Source organism: Octopus bimaculoides, chromosome 10, assembly GCF_046866305.1.
Source record: "Octopus bimaculoides isolate indiv1 chromosome 10, ASM4686630v1, whole genome shotgun sequence".
Lineage (NCBI taxonomy): Eukaryota > Metazoa > Mollusca > Cephalopoda > Octopoda > Octopodidae > Octopus > Octopus bimaculoides.
This window is the reverse complement of record NC_142937.1, coordinates 53889988-53910280: the sequence shown is the minus strand read 5'-3', so window position 1 is coordinate 53910280 and position 20293 is coordinate 53889988.

Sequence of the window (20293 nt, the reverse complement as noted above, 5' to 3'; positions counted from 1 at the left end):
ATATACGTTAAATTCAACTTACGTTGAGAGTCAACGCCTTAGAAGCATTGAAATATATTGAAAGATACAAATAAGGAAATAATTTTATTATCAAATGCAGGATAATGCTAATAATATAGCATGAACAGGATAAATTATCCATATTTTACAGAAAAATCTGTCGGTGGCCAGCCATGAGACTGAAACTTGTACCCCTGTGATTACACATCAAGTGCTTTACCATTAAGCTAAATTGCCCGAACAACAAATTCTTCTGCAAATTTAGGATATATAAATTTAGTTTTATAAGATGCTTTCGCGCATTAAATTTAACTTATGTTGAAAGTCAACAAACAAAGTTTGCTTTAGAAGCATTGAGATGTATTGAAAGATACAAATAAGGAAATAATTTTATTCTCAAACGCAGGATAATTCTAATAATATAGCATGAACAGGACAAACTATCCATATTTCCTTATTTGTATCTTTCAATACATCTCAACACTTCTAAAGCAAACTTTTTTGTTGACTTTCAACGTAAGTTAAATTTAATGTATGATAGCATCTTATGAAGCTAGATTTATATATCCTAAATTTGCAGTAGAATTTGTCATTCAGGCAGTTTAGCTTAATGATAAAGCACTTGACGTATAATCACAGGAATGTGAGTTTGAATTTCATGGCTGACCACCGACAGATTTTTCTGGAAAATATGGATAGTTTATTCTTATCCTGCATTTGAGAATAAAATCATTTCTTTATTTGTATATATACATATATACATAAATATATATATACATATATATGTATGCATATGTACACACACACACACACACACACACACACATGTATATATATGTAACAAACTGAGGAAAAGTAATCCTTCAAAGGGGTTTGTTAAACATCCAATTCACTGGTACGTCAGTTGAATACCATATAAATATTGGTATAATACAATTACAACGATAAATTAAATAGAGATACTATTGACAGTCCAATAATTCATTTATATTATAATATTACATGATATACTATGAATATAATATAAAATACCATAGTATTATATAACATAAACAATTAAAAATCCATAAAAGGCCAACAAACTGTTTCAACTTATATATATTTTTTTCTGATATACATACATGATAGCAGTCCCCTTATATATAAAGTCACTTCAGAGTCATAGTTTAAATATAGGCGAAATTCCATGTGAAAGGATGGCTGGATTGTAAAAATTAATTCAAAGGAAATATGGACAGTTTATCCTGTTCATGCTATATTATTAGCATTATCCTGCATTTGAGAATAAAATTAAACAGACAACTTTAATGGGGATTTCTTATTTTCTTGTCTTATTTCTTATTTTCCAGATGTCCGGTCGCTTGACTGTTCAGGTGAGAGCTAAGATAGCAGCAGGCTATGAAGTGTGGAGTTCCATTGTTTTGGTTCAGAGATGGTGGCATACATCCAGAGACATTAAAAAGTTGTTATGCAAAGCTGATGACCATGGGCTCTGTGAATGATGCAAGAAGTGGCCATCCAACCACATCCTCATCAGCGGAGAACGTGGCAACAGTGCAGGAAATGTTTAATCGCAGCCTGCAAAAATCAGCATGTCAAGCAGCTCATGAAAGTGGACTAACAAGACACACAATATGTACGGTATTGCATAAAGAATTGAATTTTTTTCCATGGAAACCCCATTATGTGCAGGAGCTAAAACCTGAAGACTGTGACTGCAGAAGTTCAGGAATCCAAGATGTCCAGATCTCACTCCATGTGGTTTTCACCTGCGGGATTATACAAAAGAAGAGATGTACAAGACAAAACCACGCACACTGGAGGACTTGGAGATATGGATTCAGGAGGTTCTCCCAGACGACATCCTTCAGAAGGTTGTTCATTCCATCTCTGGCTGTTTGAGGACACTGGTTGATGCCACTGGTGCTTACATTGAAATATGAAGATTTACTCTAATTTTCCCATGTAATAGAGAACATGTTTCATTTGTTTCAATAAATTTGTAAAAGGAATATAGATTTTATTACCAATTTTTATTGCCTACTTACTTTTCACCCACCCTGTATATAAGTGAAGTGGAACAAAGTATTGGATAGGGTGAATGGATGGGTAAGTTCACAAGATTGCAAAAGGAGAATGGGAAGTGGAGGGGAGGGGTTAAGAGGATATGTTACAGGGGAGGAGATTCAACGGGAGATTGGGAGATGGAGGGGAAGGAATGTAGTGAATGATGAGCACAGGTGGAGGAAGGGAGAGATGTTGGGAAGATGTAGGGGAGAGGTTTGTCAGGGACAGACTGAGTGCAGAGTGGAGGTATAACAATAAAGGACATGTCATGATGGCTTTAATCCTACTTTGCTGGTCAGGTCTTTTCAAGAACAGCAAATCGCCAATTGTCTCAGTCCTTTGTCATTTTTTGTGAGGTTTAGCTTCTTTAGATCATTTTTTTTCATCACTTTGCCTCATGTCTTCTTGGGTTTTCCTCTTCCATAGGTTCAATCCACATTTAGAAATCAGCACCCTCATCCATATGCATCACATAACTATACTACTATAGTCTTCTCTCTTACACACTACATCTGATGCCTTTTATACCAAACTTTTTTCTCAACACATTTGCACTTTGTTGTACAGGCACACTGACATTGCACATTTAGTGAAGCATGCTGGCTTCATTTCTTTCAAGCCTTTGCTTGTCCTCTGCAGCCCCAGTCCATGTTTCACTACAATGTAGCATAGTGGTTCATACATGAGCATTGTACAATCTGCCTTTCACTCTGTGGGAGAGATCCTATGTTATCAACAAAGGTAATAGCCCTCTGAACTTTACTCAGCTGATTCTAATTCTAGCATTCACACTTTCAGAGCATCTTCCACCGTACTAATCTGGTCACCTAAGTAGTGAAATCTAGCTACTACTTCTAAAGTAGCATTGGAGGTAATTTATTTCCCATGTGTTCTTAGTATTTATTCTTCCTGTACATCTGCCACACACAAAGAGCACTTCCTCTGTTAACCTTCCTGTGATCCCACTGCACCTCTTATGTATTCATAGTGTGCACTGAGTACACCATATGGAATTTCTACCTACATCCTTTCTATATATCAAGTAGGGCTTGAAGGGATTACTAATTTGTCTGCTGTTGTGCTTACAAGTGACTTGGTCTTTGCTAAATTAACTCTAAGGCCATTTGATTCCAGGCTTTGCTTCTATACCTGAAATTTCTTCTCTAATTCTACAATAGATTCAGCTATGAGAACAAAGTCATCAACACAGAGAAGCTTCCATGAGCAATTCCTCTATTATGACCTAGAGGATTATGATAAACAAGAGGAGACTGGGAATTGAGCCTTGGTAAACTCCTACCTGTGCACTGAATTTGTTGCTATATTCATTTCTGACTTTCACATTACAGACAACATCTCTGCACATGGTTTTGGACAGCTTTCACCAGTGACTCATCTATCCATAGCTTCCACAGTGACCACCAGATGAGAGAGAGCAAGACTCACCTTTTCCCATGCATTTTCCACATTTAGCAGCCTTTCATAGTGACACTTCCATGCCTCTTTCTTTTCAGAGTCACTAAATACAAGTCCCATCATCCACCCAAATACTCTTCTCTCCTACATCATGATGTTCTGTGGCATACTGTCTTGCAATCTGGAACATCTTATGTCCCTAACACTCACACTGCAGAACATTGGAAAACTTCTTTTTATTTTATTTCTCCCCTAGCTAAATATACCTGTCATCTTGCTTCTCTGCTAGCTACCTGGTATAGTTCTTTGCAACCCTTACTCTTCCTGTCTTTCCATGCCTGTTTATTTGCTTTCACGGCACTGTCAACTTCACTGTTCTACCACCTTGTCACCTTGGATCTGGCTGGAACTTTGCACCAGTCACGAGTTGGGTCTGCAGTCCTTAGTAGGCTATCCCAAAGGAACCTTCAGTTGTCCTCTATGTTATACACCTCTATCACTTCCTCCTTGTCAAATACTTCAATTAGGACACCTCTAAATTTATTTGAATGACTCTTAAGCTTCCAACGTTATCTTCTGAAGACTGGTTTACTTCTTGGAGTCCTTCTAGCCCGAAGTGTGAAGTTGCTATTGATTATCCTGTGTTGAGGAGTACATTCTTTACTTGGGAGTGCCTTTGCAACTAAGAGCAAATGTATATCCCACATTCTGGTGAGATCCTAGTAAATCTGATGTGGCTTGTGTGGTCACCAGATTGATAGTTGATCAGGTGATTGGCTGGTTTCTGAAGTTAGTGTTACAGATCATTAGGTCTGAAGTTAGTGTTGCAGATAATTAGGTCATTTGCATTGCAATACTCCAATAGGCTCCTCCTTATTTTGGGAACCTAGGGTCAGCAAAACAGGAGATAATAGCCATAAGGTGGAGATGGTAATAACAGTAACAACAACAACTATAACAATAAGAATAATGGCAATAATGAGGTTGCGAACAACTACAACAACAATAACGGAAACACCTAATTAAACATGCCAAGCAATACAAACATTACTGACAACAACAATACACATAGAATTACCCCACCACCACCAATAGGAACAACAACAGACACAACCAAGGAGATAGAAATGATATGATTAATAGCAGTACAACAGGTATAAATGACACCAACCCTTTCCGTGCCCTATTCTTCAATCCATTAGATAAATCATATGATATGAGCCATATTTATCCGACAACCCTACCCTTGAACAAAAGAGTTTGCATTCCTCAACAGACAAATGACGAAATAGAAGCATGTTTCATCAAAGCTAGTACTAAACTTAGACAAATTTTAGAAAAATATACTAGTAGACGGAGTGGTAGAGAGGTACAGCAACTTGACAAGAAGTCTGCAGGTGGCCTGCACAAGCTCATACAGCACACAAGAAATAGGGAAGTTGTGTGCTTCCCCCATGGACAAGTTTGGCAGAATGTCAGTAGACAGCCTGCTGAACTACATCCAGGCGATGCAACACCACATTACCAATATGAGAGAAACAACAATATGGAAGTATGAGAAGCGAGAGAAAATCCTCAATGCTCATATGATGATGTGATCAAACATCCTAGGGGCAAAGAAGTACACAGCTAACAACTTCCTGGGCACCAACAATGACATCCCAGCACTGTATGGACAGCACAAGGACCATAAGATGACCACTGACCCAGTGACAGTACCACCAATGAGACCAGTTTGCAGAACCAATGTCGCCAACAACTACCAGATCTCCTTCTTCCTTTCAATGATCATATGCCCTCTGATAAAAATGTCCCCAGATGTGTGTGACAGCACAGAGGACTGCCTCAGCAGAATCAATGAGTGCAACCATGCCTACAACCTGACAGGATGCATAATAGGTAGTATGGACGTAGTGTCCCTATACCCATCCATTAATGTTGATTTTGCTGTGGAGAAATGTGCGGAGGTGATCAGAGAGAGCAATGTGGAGTTTAGTGGTGTTGACACAGAAGAACTAGTACTCCCTCTGAGACTGACATGTGACAATGATTACTTAGATAAACATGACCTTAGTTGTTTCTGCCCCACTAGATCGATAAGGGGTGGACCACCTACCATAACTTCTATGGCCAAGAAGACCCCTAAAAAGAGATGGAATGAGTGGACCAGAGCTATACAGACCCCTGAAAACAATGATCAGATTAAAAAGATGGTCGAACATGCAGTGAGTGTGAGTACCAAGACCATACTCAAGGGCCATATATTTAAGTTTAATAACAAGATATACACTCAAGAAGAAGGTGCAGCCATTGGAGTCAGTATTGCTGGCAATGTGGTATGGTGGGATAGGAGACTTAAAGAGAAATTAGCAGAGAACTCCATAAACCTAACCATGTATACCCAATATGTGGATGATATCAGGATAGTAGCCAAAGCACCACTACAAGACAATGTTGATTATCTAGAAGCTAACATTATGGAGAGCATCCAGCAAATAGCTAACTCCATCTACCAGAGTACTGAAATAATGATAGACTACCCTAGTAAGCACCCAAACTATAGATTACCTGTTTTAGACACAGAACTCTGGCAAGAAACAAAGAATGGTAAGATCCAGATCCTTCACTCTCATTATGCCAAACCCATGGCCTCTAAGTACCTTGTTCATAAGAACACAGCAATTGAGGACAACGCCAAGTTCAACATTCTTATAGCTGACTTGGTGAGAGTGATGAGGAATGTGTTTTGCATGTGCAACCCTATGGAATTGGAAAAACACATATAATACTTCACCCACTGCATGCGGTTCTTTGACTACAATCAAAGGGACAGAACTGGGGTGTACAAAGGAGCCAGGACTAAGTACAAGGCCATCATAGAGGGTGATGCTAAGGGGATCTGCCTGCTGTACAGGAGTAAATCCTGGAACAGCACAGAAAGGACCATTAATAAAATAAATAAGGCCAACATTTGGTATGATAACAAAGAATACCAGAGTGTCATGTTGGTCAATGCTACCCCTGGCAGCGAACTAGCATGCCTTTTTAGAAAAACATTAAGTAAGGCTAATCTATGGATTAAAGTAGTGGACAGGTCTGGTGTCCCTATAAAATCCTTGATCTGAAGTACCTATCCTTTTGATAAGACCCCTGTAAGGAGTACAATTGTGTTGAATGTAGGATGAATCCATGGGTTAACTGTAAGGTTAAGAATGTAGAGTATAGTTTATGATGTACTGAGGGACGGTGCAGAAACATGACAACTACCTACATTGTAGAGATAGAGACTGCACACAGCATAGGAGAGCGTATAAGTGAATATTGGTGAGAGCTCAAAGAAGAGAAAAGCTCGTCAGTGCTGTACTAACATGCTCAGGCAGAACATGGAGGCTCGATTAATAGCAGAGAGGTTAAAGTATTATCAAGGCATAGAACTGACACACTTAGACAGATCACAGAGGCTACACACATAGCAGTAGACAGATCAGGCCTCAATAGAGAACACGACTGGAACAGTAACACCCACCACTTAAAAACAGAAGGGAAGAGAAGAGAAAAAGAAATCGTAAATAATTCACAGATACATACAGGGTAATACACGCACAATAGACATATATGCACTTACCTGTGATACATATAAGAAATATAGATAAATAAATAAAAACTTTTTTTAAATATATAAATAGATGAATAAATAAATAAATATATTTGTCACATATCTGTGATAAATGTAAGAAGTAGAGATAGATTAAATAAATAAATAAATAAATCCATATAAAGGGCATGGATATAAACAACATACAAAGCGAATCTATACACAGACATAAACATACACAAGAAATTTCACAGACGGCAACATACTTGGGACACAAAACTGCAAAAATTACGGTGGAAGAAATCCCAGCAGGATATGAAGTTATGTGGGTAGCAGCAACAGTGATTTATGACGTAGAAGAGGAGGTGTCCATCTTACAGATGGAAAAGAAGGCTGCCATAAACTGGAAAGGCCACACATTAGAAATGATAGTCCAAGCGGCGTATGAGACCCTGGAAAATTTGCACGATAGGGTATTTGTAGGGGAGGGGCTATCATTGCGAGTGGTCGGGGAGGGACGTAGGCCCAGATGCTTCTAGTGTGGAGAAAAGGCCCACGTTTGCTCCAAGTGCATGAAAAAGAGAAAAGAGAATGAGGCCCCTCCCCAAAAAGCTGCAAAGGAGGTGACGGAAAAGATGGACAAGCTGGAGAATGTGTCAGAGAAGAAGGAAGAAAAAGTAGCTGAGGAGAAGAAAGAAACAACCGAAGAAATGGAGTTTACCACAGTCATGCATAAACGAAAAAAGACACTGTCCCTGACTCCCCTTCCCAATCAAAACAATCAACAAAGCATGCAACAGACACACACAACCAAACTCCCCAACCCAACCCCACAGTAAAATCATTTATCAACCCACCCCCAAAAAACACGTGAAAAAACAGTGGCCTTTAGAGAGAGAAATGAACTGATGTCTAAATACATTAGATCACACCACAAGGTACGTGTATATAAAAGAACGAAAGACACACCAACAGGCATTAGTTTTGCATTAATGGATGAAGGCCTGTGGAAGGAATTGATAGCGTGTTACCTGGACAATATGCGAGATGTCAGCACAGAAGTGGCAGAGGGTAAATTAATTGTAAGCCCGGCAGCCAGACCAACAAATAGCCCAGCGGCTACACTGATAAAAAGCCCAGCGGCTATACCAGCAAAAGAAAAAGATGGGGAGATAGGTGGATTTGTGCAGTGCTCTCAACTTAAATTGTAAGTAATTCCTTTCAATAAAATTTCATTATGTCGATTAAGCTAGGGTGCATAAATATGCATGGGCTGGGGTCGAAATGGAAACAAGCTTGTCTCCTGAACGACCTCAGGTCATGAGATATAGATGTATGCATTGTAACTGAGTCCAAGATGAGTGGACCACAAACGTTCTCGCCTTTTCTAAATGGCTATGAGAAATTTATTTCTCCTAGCCAATGAGGAGGAGGGAGAATGGTGGTTCTACTCAGGAAGACCTTGGACTTACAGGTAAGTACAGTCTTTCTGGACCCAGAAGGTAGGCTGGTCGTCCTAGATGTGACCCGAGAGAGTAAACAGTCCTTCAGGTTGGTAGTTGTCTATGCTCCTAAGGAGTGTAGGCAGTCTGGTTTTTATCAAGAACTAGAGCACTTTCTAGTGATATCAAAAATGGTAGTTCTATTAGGAGACTTTAACCCTATACTCGATGCACAGGTGGATAGTGTTGGCTAGACTGATAGGAGGGGAAATCCTGGCCTCAAAGGTCTACTAGAGAGCTATAATCTAATAGACCGTTACAGACTGGATGAACTGAGCATTCCACAGTGGACGTGGAGTAATAACGACAGCTCACGCAGATCTTATATAGATAAGGTATTTGTTAGAGAAAGAGATAGGTATACCTTTAGCTGTCCACAATTTTGTATTGTGCCTTACACGGATCACAAATTTGTGATGTGTGAGGTACATATGGATAAATGTCATAGACAGGGACCCAGGTACTGGAAGATGAACAAGTCTATTTTGACTTGTCAAGCCTTCCGTACCCGGATTATGGAATTAGTACAGAGGGCATTATGTGGCGCCATCATTAATGATAGATGGTGGCACGCCCCCAAGAGAGCCATCCGTTTAGAGTCTATTAGATTTAGCAACCAGCTAAGTTTAGATAGATCTAGAATAGAAAGGGAACTAGTTAAGAATTTAGATGAGGCTTTGGAATTTGGCTCTGCAGACAGAGTGCTGGCGGTGAGAACGGTCTTGTACCATCACCTCAAAGCCAAACATGAAGGCTGTAGAGTTAGAGCTAAGCTACATGCAGTGGGTCGAGAAGATATTAACGTTGCCAGATGAGCCCATTGTGTGGAGTGTCAGAGGGGCAAACAGATGAACAGGGGCACAAGATCTATGAACAGGAAATGATGCAGAAGGCCTTTCACCAGCATTTCGCCCGGTTGTTTGAGCAGGGCAATGAGCTCAAGTGTGGGGAGTCCCTAAAGGGCTTCCTCGCCAGTGGGCCACGACTCTTGGTACATGAAGCGGAATGCTGTGAAGGACCGATTACACCTGCGGAGGTGAAAGAGGTGTTGGCCAAGTGCGCCAGGGACAAGTCGCCAGGGCTGGATGGTCTACCCTATGAGTTTTATCATAGCATGCCGGATTTGTTCGAGGACCTGCTGGCAGGCGTCTACACAAACTGGCAACTTCGCAATGTATCCAATCCACCATTCAGATAAACGGCTACCTGTTGGAGCCATTTTCAATCAAGCACTCAGTTCGTCAAGGGTGTCCCCTGTCCCTGCTTCTGTACGTTTTGGCTCTTGAGCCTTTACTGAGGAAGTTGGAGAATTTGGGACACCCCCCCAATGAAATTGGATGCGGTAAGTCGGTCTCTGCTTATGCGGATAACGTCGCCATCGTCGTGTCCTATGAGGCTCAGCTACCTTGTGTAGAGGACGTCATCAAAGGATACAAGGCAGTGGCAGGAGCAAAAGTTAACAAGGACAAGTCCATCGGCTTGTGCCTCAGCACCTGGAGGAGCAAGCCGGTATCGTACTGTGTCGTCGGTTACTGGACAGATGGTCCTGTTAAGTTGCTTGGAGTTTGGTTTGGATTGGACTCCCAAATGGAGAAGAATTGGAGCGAGGTGGCAGACAGGGTGGAAGCTCTTGTTCGGACTTGGTCCGGATGGGCTCTATCCCTGAAAGGAAAGGCAGAGGTAGTACAGGTGTTTATGGCATCTGCAATCACCTACCGCTTAACCGTTGTCCCTTGCCCCAACTCATGGCTAAACAAGTTGGAGTGCCTCCTTTTCCGCTTTTTGTGGAAGGGAGGAAAGCCACTTGTAAGGCGCTCCCTCTGCTGCCAGGAACCGCTAAAGGGTGGGTTAGGGATGCCCTGGCTTATGATGCACAAACATGCGTTGAGGCTGAGACATCTCTGGCGCTACCTGGAGGGTGACAAGGTGTGGAATCTGCTGGCAGAGGAATTCTTCCCACGACCAGCCTCTTTGGAGAGATTCAAACCCAGTTTTATTAAAAGACACAATTTGACAGAATGGCAAAAGGAGTGTCGACAGGCACTCATGCTGATCCACAAGATGGGCAAGGCCAGCAGTGAGAATACAACCTCGGTTTTGTAAAGAGGGCTAGTAGAGTTTAAAAACAATGACATCCTAGGAGGGGCTCTGGGGTTCAATGAGAACCAACTTACCCAGCTGTTCCAAAAGACTTTCGGGTCGGGGTATTTATATAACCTGGCAGTGCTACAGTAACGCTTTACCTGTTCATGGTAAGTTATCCAAGCACAGAATGTAAGTGCCACCGATATGTCCAAGATGTGGGCTTGACGATGAAACTGTCCTGCATGCTTTTGTACACTGTCGGAAGCTTTCAGGCTTGATAGTTTACGTTGAACATGTGTTGTCACACCTAGTCAGAGTACAGCTATCAGATTGTGCCGCCCACCGGACTCTCAAAGGAAGGTGAGACATGTTTCCTCCTTACAGTAGCAGTGTTGAAAGAGTGTGTTTAGAAGACTAGACTGCAAGGACTCGTGATGGGAACCTTCATCTCTGGCCCCAGATTGCTCACTTTTTTCAGATATCATCTGAAGAGCAAGATAGGGCTGGAGAGGAGACGACTGTCGCAAAGTGTGTTTGACAAAAGATGGAAGGCTGTGGTAAGAAAGGTGGGTGCAAGTGACCCTGCTTAATATTCATGGAAAAGGCATTCTGTGCTGATGAAGAGAAATAACCCAGAAATCTTTACTATAAAGTACTGTTGCTGAACATCTCTTGTGAGATTTAAAAATAGTAATTTTCAAATGAAATTAGTTACCCGATAATAAGAATTTAAATAAAGTAGCCCCGAAAAGGGCTTTAATGTATTCCCAAAGTATATAGAACAGGAAGAAATACTAATAAGTTATGTATACTAAAATCATGAAGCATGTTACATAATAACAGGCTGATCAGATATGAGATAATAACAATTCAAAGTAAATAACTCTGAAAAGAGCTTTTGTGCATTCCCAGAGGATATTACCCTCAGGGGCGCTGGTGTTGGTATATTCGTGAATAAGTCACGAACCGAAATAAGTGGATCTATTGTTTTACACAGTTTCCATTTACCAAATTCACTCACAGAACACTGGTTGGTCCGGGCCTATAGTAGAAGACACTTGCCTAAAGTACCTCTCAGTGGGACTGCTCTCAAAACCTCGTGGTTGCAAAGCGAGTTTCTTAACCACACAACCAAGCCTACGCCTATTACAAGAAACGGTGATTCCATGCTGAGAATTGAACCCTGGCTGCCTAGGTGAAAACCAGGAATCTTAAACTTGTAATTTTTTACATTGTATAAAAAACACGAATACTATAAAGAGTGTATGGTGGTGGGGGATCCTGACCTTCCTCCCCATTGGTGGGCATGAGCCATAAGACGAACAACTAAGCGAAAATACCGAGTAGATATAACTGCAGTTTAATGCTCCACGCTCGAATGTCCATCATTGCTCTTCAAAAGGAGTTATTTTTAGGGAATGGTTTGGTTTTCTTAATCAAATTTTGCGGAGATAACACCTTGGAAAGGTGTAGATTACGATTATGTTGATAACATTTAAGAAAAAATATGTAAGACATTTCAATGCATTACCTCGACTTTGATTTTCCATAACTCTTCAAAATGCATGTTTGCAGAAATACATTTTTTCAAACTGTATATTTTACAGAATAAATTTACATTATATTTCAAAGAAAATAAAGTGCAAAAAAATTTTTTAAATGTTACATTTGATGGAAACGAAGTTGGAGCGAGGAAATAACAAATTCTCCAAAATATTTATATTATGTTACTGTTATTTATTGTGTGTATTCATCATTATTTTATCTATTTTATTCAATTTTAGAAAAATTGAAGCAGGTCTTCGACAATTCCGGAGCATATTGAACTTATGTTATGCGTGACTTTTGGCCCACCCTGTATAATTGTAAATTGGGATTTTTATACCCGTCAAATGAGGCAGATGTAATCTGATAGAGTCAGAATCAATATCACTACCCCCGTGGAGAAAGAATTGGTTGATTGCTTTTCCACCCTAATACCGTGCCCAGTTCTGGTAAATTTTTACTGTTACATTTATGATGAGACACAAATCTGTAGGTTAACCTTTTAGGGGGGAAACCAAAACGGGTTTCCCCTCATGGACATCAGTCAAACATTTTAAATAGAAAACGGAGCAAAGAAAAAAAAAAGTTAATTGTTTTAATTTTATCACCCCTAAAATGTCGTTCCTCATTATAAAACACTGCACTGACAGTTTAAATACTAAGAAATAAGCATACTCAATTTCATTTTTACCAAATAATTTAGGAAAATGAATGGGTTTTTTCTCTTGGCTATATATAAGGATCCCTTCAAGGGGTGAATGGATTATTTCCTTTGTTTTTTTAAATAAAATATATTAGATATATATAAGGATCCCTTCCAGGGGCCCTATTATCGATTTTTTTTCAACAATCTGAGTGTGCCATGTTGTTTCCAGACATGAGTTCCACTCACATGTCAAGTTTCATCAAAATCGATAAAACGATGTAGGAGGAGTTAGCTAACAACTCCACAAACACACCCACAGACAGAATTTCCCACATATGTAGTAGATGATAAGCTTAAAGGTAACTTCAAGCATTGTAATATTGATCTTGAGTCCTATAAAACCTTGATGAGAAGTGCAACTAATGGAAAACAACATGTTTCGCTAGTATGGAATGGTTGGATGTGAGTAGACAGAAACATGAGTGACTTCATGCAAATCTAAAGCAAAGACATGATGAGAACCTGCTACAGATGATTTTATTAGTGGTTCTTGTGGACTCATAGCTCACAGTAAGGCAGGACTAACTTCCCACAGTGGAAGGTATTAACCAACTCAGCAACACCAGTCAATTACATACTAACCAATACTCTGCTCAAGATCTAAGTAAAGATACTGTAACAGTGATTTGAAACCAAACCCCTAGGTGATTGGTCATGCATCACAATCAAACCGTAGTAGTTTCACATGATAGGTTTATTAAACAACCAATCAGTATCAAGCCATCATGTGATTCAATCTTCTAGAATCTTCTTGTTCCCTATAAAATGAGTTCAAGATAGAATTATTATTATTTCAAAATTTCTTGTATCTTATCCCTATAATGAACTTTAGGTGGGTTTACGCTTAGATAACAAGTCACCACCTGTGACCTCAACCATCTAAGTACTTTTGAATGATCATCACTGATCCTAATAAGCAGGCCAGTTGCATGTATTCTATATGTTTCTACAAGCCAATCTTTTCTGTCCATTCCTTCCGATTCTTCCCTGTTGCTCCTAAGGCTCCAATGGCAATTGGTACAACCTTACTTTTTCTACCACCCCACAATCTGCCACATCGATTATTAGGCACTGTTGTTTGTCCCTCCTAAAGGCTACTATATCTGGCCTTTGGTGCTCTAATACCTTGTTTGTCTAGCAGTCAAAGTCCCGGAGGATCTTTGCTTTTCCCTTTTCATCCATTACTTTTCTAGTGTATGTTGGTACCAAGAACCCATTACCTCATATCCATACTTTCAGCATAGTAGCCAGTGAAGGTTTTGGGCTACCTTGTGTTTGTGCTTGCGCTCTTTCTGAGTAAGACTTTCACAAGCACCAACAATGTGAGTCACACTTTCGACCCTCTTCCCACACATTCTGCAGAAATTCATTGCACTTGTGTGGTACATATCCCTTTTCGCTGAGTTGGTATTCAATGCCTTGATCCTGGGCAGTGAGGATTAGACTTTCAGTCCTCTTTTTAAGATCACCCTTGCTGAGCCACCTCCATGATGCTTCCTGGTCTTCAAGTTGTTAGTTTCACAGTGGAATTGACCATATAATTCTATGTGGAGTAGTTTCTTCTCTCTTGTTGGCTATTCATGATCGGAATCTATTAGCACTCTCAAATTCATTATTGGTAAATCCTTCTGCATAAGCAATATACAGTAGCAGGTATTATTTGCTGTTTACCAAATACTCTCCCATGTTTCTTCTTTCACTGCTGATGCACTACCATACGCTAATCAGCCACATACACCTTTACACCTCTTCATGTAGAATCTAAATATGTTCACCTTAGGATGGAGGGCGTCATGCATTCTCATTGTCTTTTGGATAGTGCAATCAAGTTGGTTAATCTCCACTCATGTCCATTTCAGAATGGGTGCACTATAGTGGACTACAGCAACAGCCCATATGTTGATGGCAGTCACAAAGTTCCTTGCATTGAGTCTTGACTTAAAGAGAAGTTTGAGGCACTTCAAATATGCAGTGGTGACCTTGTCTTTCACTTCTCTGTGCAAGATATTATCCAGCTCCAGGATCTCAAGGTACTTATAGCCATCATCATCCAGGTCTTCCATTCACTCTCCATTTGACAATTCTATGCCAATGCAATCTAGTCTTTTCCCCTGTTTCAAAGTGAGCACTGCGCACATACTTAGCAAAATATACTTAGTTTATAGAAAAGCTGTTTTTTATCTATGTTTGACTTAATTTTGTCATGTTTTACCTACATGCTAGCAAAAAAGATATATATATATATATATATATATATATATATATATATATATATATATATTTGCTAGCATGTAGGTGAAACATGACAAAATTAAGTCAAACATGGATAAAAACAGCTTTTCTATAAAATTATATATTCTTTAGATAAACACAGAGCTACTCACTGTCGATCGTTGTATTGGTATATGCTCAACTGATGAGACAGGTGTTCGAACTGACAGTGATATGGTAAACTAAGTATATTTTGCTTGTTAAAATATTCCTTTTCTAATGCATAAAATTACGTTGCAAAGTCTATATTGAGAATATTCAAATAGCTCTGATATTCAAATAGCTCCAATATTGATGAAATTTAAATCATAAAACTATTCTGTCATTCTATCAGATCTTTTCCATATCTTTCACATCTCTGCTTGGCCTGCTGAATGTTGAAAATATAGATCAATTCACCCTACTACAATGCCTCCGAAAAAAATTAGATTTGGGCTACCTAAGCAATCTCAGCATAGGAAAAGAGAAAGAGCTGAAGAGACTGACTATCAGCGGACCAAGAGACTGAGAGTAGGTGCTGAAAGGTATGCAGCTGGACAAGCCTCACAAAGTCAAGAACAAGTAGAAAGCAGATGAAGATTAAATGCCCAATGAACTGCAACAGCAAGACAGTCTGAAAGAGAGAATGAATACTTGACGGATTGCAGCAACCAGGCAACTTGTAACTCAGGACGAGCTCAACACTAAGAGGATAACAGACAGACTAAGGCATCAAAAATTTAGACTACCTCCTTTTACTACTGAAAATTGGAAAATGGCTGCATTCAATTATAATCCTAATTATGCATATAATTCACAAGGTATTGTTACTATAGGATCCATGTCATTACTATGTGATTACTGCGATGTCAAGAAATGGATCCATGAACCGCCAGGTATGTGTTGTAGTAATGGAAAGATCCGATTACCAATTCTTGCTGATCCACCACAACTATTAAAAGATCTCCTATTGGGCTCAAATTCAGAATCAAAACACTTTTTGCAAAATATACAACATTACAATAATGCATTCATGATGACATCCTTTAGTGCAAATATTGTAAGCGAAAGAGGGTTTATGCCTACATTCAAAATTCAAGGTCAAATTCATCATAGAATTGGAAGATTGTTGCCATTACCGCATGAGGATTCCCAATAATTACAAATATGATATTGATTTGCTGATCAGATTCATGAATGAAAACTTGCTGAAACTTTTGCCAGGCCAACAAGTTGCATATACAACAGTCATTGAACAAGTGACCAATAAGAAAGGAGGATCATATTTTTTAGATGCCCCATGAGGAACTGGGAAAACTTTTGTCACAAATTTATTGCTGGCCAACGTTAGGCAGAGAAAGGAGATAGTCTTAGCTGTGGCAAGTTTTGGAATTGCTGCAACTTCACTCTCTGGATGCCGAACAGCTTACACATCATTCAAGCTTCCATTGAATTTGAGTACAACTGATAAATCTGTTTGCAATATAAGTAAGCATTCTGGTATTGCTGAAGTTCTACAAAAATGTTCTTTGATCAAGTTGGATGAGGTTACAATGTGTCATAAAAAAGCTCTAGAAGCTGTTAATAGAACGCTGTAGGATTTGCATAATTCAAACTGTTTGATGGGAGGTATGACTGTACTGCTTTCAGGTGATTTTGGGCAAACTTTGCCAGTTATTCCCTGTGGAACTAAGGCAGATGAATTGAAAGCATGCCTGAAATCCTCTGTATTGTGGAAACATGCCCAATGTTTAAAACTTTCTACAAAGATGTGGGCACATTTACATGGGGATCTTCTGTCTGGACAATATGCTAATACCCTATTACAACTTGGAGAAGGGAGATTGAATATGAATGAAGAAAGTGAATTGAATTTATCAGAAATATCCACCTTGGTTAACTTGGTTACTCTTTACTCTTTTACTTGTTTCAGTCATTTGACTGTGGCCATGCTGGAGCACTGCCTTTAGTCGAGCAAATCGACCCCAGGACTTATTCTTTGGATGCCTAGTACTTATTCTATTGGTCTCTTTTGTCGAACCGCTAAGTTACGGGGACATAAACACACCAGCATCGGTTGTCAAGCGATGTTGTGGGGACAAACACAGACATACAAACATATACATACACACACACACACACACATATATATATATATATATATATATATATATATATATATATACATATATACGACGGGCTTCTTTCAGTTTCCGTCTACCAAATCCACTCACAAGGCTTTGGTCGGCCCGAGGCTATAGTAGAAGACACTTGCCCAAGGTGCCACGCAGTCGGAATGAACCCAGAACCATGTGGTTGGTGAGCAAGCTACTTACCACACAGCCACTCCTGCGCCTAATAAAAACAATATTTTAACCTAAAATGTAGACATTTACGAAAGCCTCATGAAGACTTGGATAACTAATTGAAAAGGTTTTTCCCAGATGAATTTCAAATTTAAAAAATATTGCTTGATTGTGTGAAAGGGCAATTATGGCACCAAAAAATATTGCAGTGAATAGTTTGAATGATAGACTTGTGAAAATGTTGCCAGGAATTGAGCATAATTATAAATCCATAGACTCTGTTGTAGATGAATCAGAATTAGTCAATTATCCAGAAGAATTTTTGAATTCCCTCAAGCAACAGGGGCTCCTCCTCATTGTCTTTGATTGAAAGTATGTGCTCCAGTCATGCTTCCTCTCACAACCAAAGTTATGCAATGGCATAAGACTCATTGTTAAGAAATTAATGTTATAGAGGCCACAATAATTTCTGACTGTGGAAAAGGCGAAGATGTTTTTATCCCTCGAATTCCTTTAATACCTTCCAACATGCCCTTTGAGTTCAAATGACTTTAGTTTCCTATACGTTTGACTTTTGCAATGTCTATCAATAAGTCACAAGGTCAGACACTACAAGTTGCTGATTTGCATTTAGAAGAGGATTGTTTTTTACATGCACAGCTATATGTCGGTGCTTTTAGAGTAGGGAGTAAGAAAAACCTTTTCACATTCGCCCCTAATGGTAAAATTCAAAATATTGTCTATAAGGAAGTTTTTTTTCTGAGCGATTGTACATTGTTCAATTTTTTTGTATAATCTTTAAGGTTATGAGTAACCCATTAGTAAAATCATTCCATTATCATATTGGAGATCTATTATAACCAATATAATTTTTTTTTCTTGGAATTCTTCATATATCATCATGTTTCAGAGTTTTAATTATTTCTCATTTTTCATTTCTAATTGCTTTACTTTCTTTATTTTTAAAAACCTATTTATGTCTTTATGCAACCATGTCCTGGGTATAAAGTTTGCCAGCATCATACTTGATTTGTTAAGCATCATAAATAGTTATAATGAAGATGTTACATTACTATGTTAATATATATTTAATTGGTAGTGTTTGTTGTGATTCTTGAATAAACATTGTAAGAGGCATGTCTTTATAATTTTCCTCAAGCTTTTATTTACTTGCATTCTATATGCAAAAGCCACAGTCTATGTGATGGTTTTTCAATTTATAAATCAGAATATTGCGATAAACAATAAGAAGTTTGTATGCAACCATGATTATATCTGGTTAATGGAAGAACCTCTTTTACACAAAAACTGGCATTCCTTTCTTTTGAGTTATAAGAATGCATAGAGATTTATCATCTACATGATTGGGAACAATATTTTTATCAGGATAAATATGTATTGCGTTCAATGGTATATTAGACTATATCATAACTTTTTGGGCCGAAGCCTGGCAATAAGAGCTTGTGGATATTCCACTACAAAACATTCAATAATATCAAAGCAGTGACTTTCATAAATCAGGGTATAAGTTTTGAAGGTTCTTTCTAATGCAAGTCAACGATGGGTATTTCTGCTAGTTATTATTATTATTATTATTAAAGTGGTGAGATGGTACATCCTAGATGAAATGTCTAGCAGCATTTCATTTGTCTTTACATTCTGAGTTCAAATTCTGTTGAAGTTGACTTTGCCTTTCATCCTTTCAGGATTAATAAAAGTACTGGGATTGATGTAATCAACTTCCTCACCTCTTAAAATTGTTGGCCTTGTACCAAAATAAGCAAGGATTATTTGTGGTGTTATCATTAAGGTGGCAAGCTGGCAGAATCATTAGCATGCTGGACAAAATGCTTTGCAGCATTTCTTCTGACTCTCTATACTCTGAGTTCAAATTCTGCTAAGGTCAACTTTGCCTTTCGGCCTTCTCAAATGAATGAAATATGTATTAGTTGAACACTTGGATCGATGTAATTGACTTAACCCCACTCCTCTAAAACTGTTGTCCTTGTGCCAAAATTGGAAATCATTGTTAGTGTTGTTTTATTTATAATTAAAATGAAGAAGGGTGGTAGAACTTCATAGAAAATGCCTTGTGGTATTTAAGTATGCCCTTTATGTTCTGGGCTGAAATTCTGCAAAGGTTAATATTACCTTTTGCTCTTTCAGTGCTGATGAAATACAGTTTCTGTTAAGTACTTGGGCTTGATTTAATTAAGTATGCTTGCCTCCAAATTATAAAAATTAAATATAAATTGTTGCTATCTTCTAGTTCTTAAAAAACATAAGATTTATTCACTTATGTAGATGATAATGGATTAATACTAATTAAGTAAAAAGGAAAAATATATCTCCTTTAAAATAAATTCACAACAATAATTTGAAATCGAAATATATCTTTAAAATAATATCCCCTCCCAGCAGCCAGATTAAATTCCCCGCCCCCTTTTTAAATAAAAATATTTGTATTTTTCAAATCTTTCAATGTAAGATTCTTGTCACATTCTCAATGAAATGTAGAATCATTCCATAAGAATATACACATCCAATATATCCCCATAAACAGACAAATTAAATGTCAATTGATTAATTTGAAATTAAATTTATTATAATTGTATATCATACTGTTTATAATTTTGAATATATTAATTTGATATAAGCTTACACACACGTTTGAATGTGCTTCTGTGTGTTGCATCATCATTTATGAAGGCAGTATCTTGACATTATTTGTGTAATAAGAGTAGAGGAAGTGTATAATTTTTAACTTGTGTATGTAAGCCATATAAGCGAATATATTTATACATATACACCCACCAGACAC